A 9,774-nucleotide genomic window follows, 5' to 3' on the forward strand; every position below is an offset into this window, starting at 1 on the left:
TCTGATATTGTTTTGGGATGACTATAGATCTTAAAGTTTTGCCTTAGATAGAAATGAGACACTGTATCTGTTTGGGAAAGAAAGCCAGCCTGGACATCAATGTTTTGGGGAGCTTGGCACACTTCACAGTCTGTCTCCTTTAAAGTATAAACCTGAATCCTGTAGGTCTTTCTGTGTGCCTTTTCATTGTTGTTTTCTCTCTCAGCCAACTTTATGTTTGCTTTCGTAGGCTTGGAAAACTTATGCATCCACTTGTCTAGTAATCTTAACATTGTTGAGCTCCCCAAAGCCAAGACTGTACAAATGTTCACGTATTTTCTTAACTTAATATTGAGCCAATTAACTGTAGCATCTGCCTTAGATATAGTAAATTCCCTCTGGTTAGCACCAGTTCCTATAATTCTTGCAAAAGCCAAATGTTTTTTTTTTCCTCCTTCCATTATATTAAGTCCACAAAACATCCATCACAGACAGAATTGGACTGATACTACATTGCCTTTTAATTTATCAACTATGTGCACATGAGACAGAAACTCTTAATGACATGAGATGGTTCTTAAAAGAAATTATTCAATGATGATAAATTACAATGTTATAATAAGTTGTCATAAAGTTTTTACTTTTTATAAGAATAGCAAGGTGATTTGGCCAAGTTAATCAGTTATGATGTGCTTCTCACTTATTTTCAAATTTCAATTTCCTTTGCAGAAGTAATTGCTATTTTATTTTGCTGTGTATTCAATGCCCTTTAAAACTCACTAAAACTGTGAATAATTCTTTAATAATTTTCATCTGACCTTGACCACCTCCCTGCATCCCTTCATTTATTATTTCAGCTGCTTCTTAAAATGTTTTGCATTCATTTGTAATATAAAATAATGTAAAACCACATGATTTGATGTATGTATGTAGTTTGACTATCACTTATTATATACCTGGTACTGTTAAGTGCTTTACGTAAATTATAGCATTCTATTGCATAGCAAATTGGTGATATTATTATTGTTATTTTATATATGAGATCATTGAGGCTTAGAAAGTTGACTACTTACAGCATAATCATCAAGGCAGTTTGATAAACATGCTCATTCCAGGAAAAGATAAAGAGAATACTAGACCATAAAATTTCAAAATAAGGCTTAGAAATATAAATTTCTTCTAGCATAACTGGGTAGTTCATAGCCATTCTAAAAATTGAAAAACTCTAAAAAAAACCCAATAAGTTTAAATGTATGTTTGGTTTCCTCAACTCGATTGGAAGTTTCTAAAAGGAAAAGGACATCCACTTTTATCTGTTCCCAGTCTCTCAGTTACTACCTGTGACATGTTCACCATCAGACAATTGTTTATAAAGTAAGAATATGAGCTTCGGTGTGAGAAAAAAAAGCTCTTAATTTCTCTCGGCTCCAGTAAATGAGAATCATCTGGTCTACTGCATGCTACTATTGAGAGGACCAATGAAATAATGTGTAGTTCAAAGTCACTTTGCAATTGCATTCCATTCATTGACTACTTAAAGAAAAAAATAGATTACTATTAGAGAAACAAAAAAAGCCTGTAATTAGGTCAACGTAATAAAATTTGGGGCATATTGCCTATAAATCATTTCCCACAGGATTTGCAATGTTCTTTTATAGAGCAGAACAAGGAAGGGATTAATCTAGTGCTAAGAAAAATGAAATACATGATCAGCAATTAATTATACAATCACAATCTCTAGTCGATTCATCTCAGTAGAGGAGTAGGTAACTTATGGGAATGGTGGACAATCGGAAAGTCCAGTTTGGCCTTTCTGCCCTGATCAGATACCACAGACGGAAGATCGAAAAGTTTGAACCATTTTCTGAAAAGCTGTTGTTAGCAGAGTTGGTCTACAATGGAAGTATGTTGGAATCACCTGCAGAGCTTTAAAAACCACCCATGCCTGGATCTCAGCCTCAGACATTCTAATTAAATTTGCATGGAATTCATCCCAGGCATAGGCATTTTTATAAGTTCCCTAGTGATTTTAATGTGCCTAGAGACCACTGTTGAGATTTTTATTACTTTGTTGTATTATAGTATCAACCAAGAGGCAAAACCAAGTCTATTAATTCATAATACTTTTCAACATTGAGCAGACACTGAATGTAGGTGAAAGGTGTATTGTCATTGTCACTGTCTTTATTGGGCTCTGCTCTGCTGGGCCCATCTACTTTTCTGGGGCTTATGGTCCCTTAATTCCTCTTGCACCCACTGGTCTTGGAGTTATCTCCCTAAAGACCAACTCTACTTATACTCTTTGCCTACTGATTTTTTTTTTTTTCTTCAGTAACTTGAATGAGTGAATGAATGAAACTCCTAAGCAAGAAAAAATATCTGGTGGTGGAAGGAAAGTACTGAAGTTGTGTACCTATATTTCCATTTCCTATCCTGGATGGGCCTTGCCCGGACCACCAAACAGCTCCTCTGGCTGTAACCACCAAATGAAGAGATTCATCTCTCCCTTTCTAACTTGGTATTCTTCATTGTTTCGGAATGCATCTAACTGCATGAAAAGGGAAAAAGACTAAAGCCTAATTGATCTCTTTGAAGATGAAAAGGTTTATAGGAAGATAGAAAGTTTTTAAGGAGTTAAAGAAGAGTGTGTCTCCAAAGAGAGACTTACAGACAGGTTGTGGGCCAATTCCAAAGCTGTGTGTCTGCAGAAAGGCTCCCGGACACAGAACAGGGGTCATGCTTTTTGTCCAGAGTTCTGTAATCCTTAATAATCAATTGACTTGGTAAAAAAAAATTAATAGGTCTGAATGAAAGAGCCAGTTATTCTAATAACAGTGAATGTATGTAGTGTTTATTAGGCAAAAGACATTGCTCTAAATGCTTTGCATATATTAACTTATTTTATCTTGGCATCGGTTTTATGGAATGAATAGTAGCATTTTTCCTCATTTTATATATGAGGAAACATATGTAAACAGAGAGATTAAGTATCTTACTTAGTTTATAGAGCTAATAAGTGGAAAAAGTAGTATTTTAACATAGGTAGTTGAATCTGTGCTTTTTACAAATCAGCATAATTGCACCCAATTCTAATGTTATATTCCTTTGAATGTATAAATAGAATCTATAATGTGTTAAGCATTTTATATAGTTAAGTCAAATTACAGTCAAAACATCTGTATTTCTTTAGGTTTGATTAAAATCAAACTAGGCATTTAAAATATTTTGTAGTAGGATTGTCATATATATTATTTTCTTTTAATAAATTGAATAAAAACATCACATTACATGCATTTATATTGGTGTACCTACTGCCAAAGTTTCTTCCTCACTACCAATAAATCTTGTTATAAGAAAGAATACCTGGTCAAAAGAGAATGTGGAAAAAGAGACAACTAGTATTTCTCTGTGCCTCAGGGATACATAGCTGCCCAAGGATTTGTCCATCTAAGGATTAGTCCCTAGGGGAAGAGGCCAAGATTTCAATGTGAAGATTAAACATAGAACCTAATTCCAAGGAAAGGACCCTGGGTTAGACTCCAGAGTATAGGCTAGTTCTCAGAAGCAGCCATTTTCAGCTCCAGGATACTTGCCAGACAATTGAGCAACAGTGATCAACAATCAAAATAAAATCCATTTGGGTTGAACTAATTTGTTATACTAATATGCAATTATCTAAATTTACTAGGAAAGTAGGCATTCATTTTATTTAATTCTGGTGCTTGGAATAGTGACACTTTGCTTAAACAGAAGTCAATCATAACCATGTCTGGAACAATGAAAATCCTGGGATGTGGAGGGTGGGAAGGAACAATCTTTCAAGCAGCCAAAATCATGTCTAGGTGCTAAAATGCCATTGAAAATTTGGTAATGTTTTTGATTAGGTTCAATTGAATATTATCAAAATTAATAAAATGAGTTTTCTGCCTGTCTGTTACTGTATTGCATGAAATCAGTGCAGTGAATTTTTATCAAAATCAGAGAATAAGTTTGAAATGGCATGTTAAAATAGGTTACATACTAAGCAGAATGATAGTCCCCCAAGATGTGCATGCCCTCATCCCCAGAAACGGAATATATTATCTCACAAGGCAAAGAGTAATTAAGGTAGATTATGGCATTAAGTTTTCTAATTAGTTTATCATGGATTATCCAGGTGTACCCAAGGTGATCATTAGATTCCTTGACTGGGTAGGTGCTTAAAAGGTCTTTGCAAGGGAGATAGAATAGGAGACTCGGGAAATAAGATGTTCTGGCTTCGAAAGGTGGATATGAATCATGAATGCAGATGGACTCTAAGAAAGGGAAGGTCTCTAGGAAAGGGAGGAAAGGAAAAGAAAGAGATTCTCCCAAAGAGCCTCTAAAAAAAAAATGCAAATGTGCCAACATTTTTATTTTCAGCCCAGTGAGACCTATTTTAGACTTTTGGCCTCCAGAACGATGAGATGAGAAATGATATAATTTTCAGAAGTGATAGGAAATTAATATATTATTTCGATCATGAAAAATTTAGTTTGGAGGACTTGATGCGGGACTCTCCAAAAGAGATAAACAGCCATCATTGGAAGCTTGGTTGTTGTACCATTTCTTATCCTGTTGTTGTACCATTTTCTTATCCTGTTGTTGTACCATTTCTTATCCTGTCTGTCCTCAGATCCACTATTTACTTTCTCTCTGCACACTTAATTTCCCAGATTCCTGTGTGAGCTGATTTCCTGATGTGTTCAGCCAATGATGCACTGAGAGATTGCTAGTGAGAGCAGAAAGAAAGAGGCCAGAGCATCTCTGCTTATCTTCCTCTGCCTTGGTTGGTCTCTCTGGAGGTGATTCAAATCTTATTTTTGCTTCAGGTAAAGCTATAATGGGTATTCGATTCATCCTTTCTGTGGCCTTATCCTGTCCTCAATGTCCCTAGCCTTGATTTTAGCCCTCGCTAGATGGCCTCAAGTTTTCTAGGATTATCGCAAGCTGCCTTTTTTTTTCTAAATGAAAAAGGGGCTAAAGAGCTTTTGTTTTTATAACTGGCAACTGTGACAAATAATAAGTTTCTGAGTAGTATGAGATTTCATAGGTAACTGTAGATATGTTTATAATAGTCATGGTTCTTGATGCAGAAGCTTATCGTATGGTTGACTATCAGAAATAGGACTCATGAATGGAGAAAAAAATCAGGGAGCAGTATCCAGTATAATATGATAAAGATGCGGTTGATGATGATATTGCTGCAACTGTTGTCACTCATTACAATATCAACAATGACAACATAGACAATGAAGGAAGAATTCTTGAAGTAGCACAAAATATTGGATGGAAGTTATATGTTCAGGCTTTGTTGTCAAAACCAGTGACATTTGAGTAGGTAATCAGCCACTTAGTAGCTGTGATACCTAAGCCACTTCACTGCTTTGTCTTGGTTGTCGCATCTGTAATATAAGGATGATAATATATACCTTATGGACTTGGAAAGGATATTAACTAAGATATAAATAAAATCTGAAAATTAACACATAGCAAGCACTTAATACATGGTAGCAATAAGGCTGATCTTTTATATTGAACTCAAGTATCAGTAAAGATTCTGCTTTTTCTAAAGATAAACACTCACTTTTTAAAAATTGAAGTCCTCTAACATTTGTCTAGAATTCACCATTTTACAATTCTTTTTACTTATGATCCTAATGCACTGTTTGCTTAGCATAAGGGATTTCAAATACTGTTCATTCCTAGCTCTTGCATTGCCCTGCTCCATCTGCCTGATGGATTTCACTTTGCAAATCCAGATTCTAGACTCCTCATGCCACCTGTCACCACATACTTGGTACCGAGCTCTGTCTACCTGATAGGACTCTTTTCAATTATTTGCTGCTGGACTGCTCCTATACCCAGGAAACGCTCTCGCCTCATTTAACCTTTCTGTGCTGAGCTGTAGAAGACACAATAGGAGCCACTTTGCGTATTATTTGTGAGCACTCTTATGTGCTTGAGGACAGTGATAATATTCTTCTAGCATGAAAAGATACTTCCCTCAGACACTGGAAACTACTGAACAAATTGTTGTCCCCCTTTTTTCTATGAAACAATGACTAGAGCCATTTTCTAGAAATGAGTATTGTTAATCATTGGATCATTAACCTTTGCAATGTCAATGTGTTCTCCATATCAAATTTAGTTAAATGACTGCCAGAGGTAACAGTTAAGGGAACATTTCATATAGATGAACATATTAATGCTTTATTTGGTTCTAAATGCACTGTGAAGGATTTAGGTGAGCGCTAACCTATGTTACAAAAGCAATATACCTGAAAGAACAATCTCACAGCAAAAAAGTGGAAGTTTGACAGATAAAATATAGCCTGATTTTTAATCTTTTGCATTTCTTCCCTACTTTTCACTGTATTCATATTTTGCTTTCTTGTTTCCTTTCAATAGAGAACATACACTAACCAGCTTGTACACAAGTAGAGAAAGGATTTCAATGTGTGCACATATGTGTGTGTGTGTGTGTGTGTACACATGTACCCTGAAGTCCATTCTCATGATGAGCATCTCTGGCATTCAAGGTGGAAGCAATTTGTCTCTTCATGCCTTCTACTTGTAGGCAGGCATTGTTCCAATGCTCCATTAATTTAGATCACATTGGAATTAATGACATAAGTTTAAGAAAGATTTTAAGAGCTAGTATTATAGGAGCAAGTCATTTCTTGGATTAACTTATGAAATTCATTTTTGTCCAAAGAATTTAAGTAACTTCTCTAAATTTTAATATATTTTATAAAATATGTCTGGGTTGCAAATCAAAAATACTTATCATGTAGTTGGTAGCTAGCTTTCTATTAGTGTTTAAGCAGCATATTAGAAGTCATTCAATACGTATACTATACCACTCTGAACATTGAGAAATATACTGTGCAATAGCAAACCAGCCACATTCACAGAAAGCAACTGGTGAAAAATTTGATAATGTTGAGTTAAGATGTACTATGCAGTGTAACTTCTTAAATCTAGAGTGGAGAGTCTTAACATGTCTACATTTTAGAGAATCTTACATAGATTAAACAAGATTATGGGCTTTCCTCTCTCCATGAGTTTTTCTCTCAAAAAAGAAAAGTAGGAAAATAAAAGATAATAAAGCGATCTTTCACAAGGAATAACTTGAATCAGATCTAATTATATACCAGTATATCATTTGTATACTTCTCTGTTTTAACTAATATTAGTAATGAATTACTATGGCATACCTCTAAACTGTTCTTGACACTCTATGTGTCTGATATTTTCACTGAGCATCTTTGCTCCAGGACTTAACAAACACAGAGACCTTGAGGAGTAGAATCATTGAATGAAGCTTCTTGAGATTTGATATTTTAGAATTCAATTATCAAATCTTTTCACTTTGTGAATATTATCAATCAATTCTAATTTCTCCTGCCACATGCACATCATTGATGTTAAGCTGCTTCTATGCAATGTCAGATCAACCAGCCAGCTTCATCAAGTGGATGAAAATGTCTGTCAAACTAATCACTCTAAGCTTTGTAGATAGGACAACTTGCTGATACAATTACTATTTCACACTTTACAATGCTGCACTGGTGTCACGAGGACAAAGTCATTGATCATTTCTTGGTTTGAATATCTCTTGGTGCAAGACCATGCCCAGACATGTTGGCGTATGGACAATTTATTTTCAGCTTATATCACTTTAAATTTTATACCTTATTTGCCTCCTGTGGGCATAACTGAGGTTCCTATTCTAGTTTTTCTTTAAAATCAAATTTCAAAATGTATCCTTCTCATAAAAAAGTCAAAATTATACTAGCCGAGATGCATACTAATATAAATGCATCTAAAAAATGTTATGAATTCTGCCTGACATATTTCAATAAATGCCTTAATTTTTAATATTATTCTTCAGATACCAGAGAGGGAGAAGTATTTCAGAAGATTGAGGAGTTTGCCCTGTAGCCCTGAAACATCCATGCAGACAGCAGCCAATCTTGCCTACCATAAAGCCCCGCATGCCAATAGCTTTACGTGATCTTGTTTATCATTCAGAGTATTTCCTCATGTGAGCCTCTGCAGAGCTCTAAACTTAAGTGTGTCAGTAGACCTGTGGAGAAGGAAAACAAAGAAAGGTTGGACAAATTTTGACTTGTCCAATCTATATATTTAGTTAGTGACCGAGCTGGGACTGGAATTCAGACATTGCAAACTCTAGCCCAGATTTGTTTTAATGATTTCAAACTTTTTGCATCATTTTGGGAACAAATTGAAACATAAACTTGCTTATATAACTGTGCCCTTCAGTAAGGTGATCATATGTCTCAGTTTGCCTGAGACAATCAAAGTTATACTATCGCCTAGTGTTATTAATAGCACCCTTTTCACTCTCAAAAGTATCAGTATTTGACTGTTAAAGTATACAATTGGCTGTTAACATAGAATTGCCTTAACTTTAGCACTTTAAGAGATTTCTCTTTTAGAATAAAATCTTAATTCTTTAAAAGAATGCATATCGTAATACTTTAATCAAAATTTTATCTACTGTAAAACCTAGTTTTATTTTTTCCTACAGTCTTTGACCTCAGATTTCCTTTCAAATTCTGGTTACACTTACTAATTTGGACTTAGACTGTAGAGTTATAATAGACTGTATCTGTGCCTGGACATGACCTTACTTTTGTTTTGGTGTTTACATTCTGGTATCTTGCCCATCTCTCCTGTTTTGGAACCTCTTCCCCTTTCCAAGATTTCGTTTTTCTTTTTGTGTCTCAGTATCAATAGCTAGAAATATCTTTTTCCTACTCTGAATGCGGTCAGCATGCTGTTATATTTTTCTATATCTTATGACTATTAGGAACTCTTCTAAATTCTCTGAAATTCTCTAACTTTTTCTATAGGTATACTCTCACTTCTGAAGCTTCATTATTCAGATTGATGAGAGTAATAGTACATGATATTACCTTCCCAATGAGTTTCTACATCCAGTAGGTGAGGGATATGTATGCCTAAATATTTGAGGTCGAAATGCTTCCAGAGCTTTCCAGTTGTTTATTAGGCAACTAGGAAAAAAAAATCATTAATAACCCCATCCCACCCCACCCCAAGAACCATGACATCATCACAACATAGAGTATCCCTTTTCATCATCTTATCCTTGATTTGAAGGCCACCGTCCTGATCAAATTTAGAAGAAACTAGAAGCTAGCAAAGTAAGTAAATATGTGGTATCTGAAGCGCTACTGCTTGCGCTCAAGTTATATCTCCACTATCCCACTAACTAGTTTCTTAATTCATTATTAAATCTTACAATACCTCAATTTTCTCATCTATAGAATGGAGAGTGTTATCATAATCTCAATAATAAGGTTGTTGTGAGAATTTAATGAGTTACAATATGTGAAGCACACTGTGCATGATACCTATTAATACTATTATATTTCAGTCTAGAAGAATCAGTTTGGTTAAAAGTATCTAGCTGTCTGTGAGCACTGATCGCACAGTGTATTTGCTTTCAGGCAAAGTTCAGTACATGACCATAGTTAATGCAGCATGAGCTCTGCTTCTTGAAATAAACATTCTCTCTGCTTTTAGCAGTCACATGTTCTTGATACCTGTAGCAAAACATATAGTTGAGGGAGAAGAGGCCAAATAAGAAGAGGCTGTTTGTATTTTGGGAAATCTGGCCTATCTTATTGAAGAAACTAGGAAGACTGAATAGGCTTGCATGGGTCTGCAGATTAAAACTGGAGTAGAAATGGTAATGAACCAAGAACGTAATGAACCAAGAGGAGA

The sequence above is a fragment of the Pteropus medius genome, unplaced genomic scaffold (genome assembly GCF_902729225.1).
Source record: "Pteropus medius unplaced genomic scaffold, Ma_sr-lr_union100, whole genome shotgun sequence".
Taxonomy (NCBI): Eukaryota; Metazoa; Chordata; class Mammalia; order Chiroptera; family Pteropodidae; genus Pteropus; species Pteropus medius.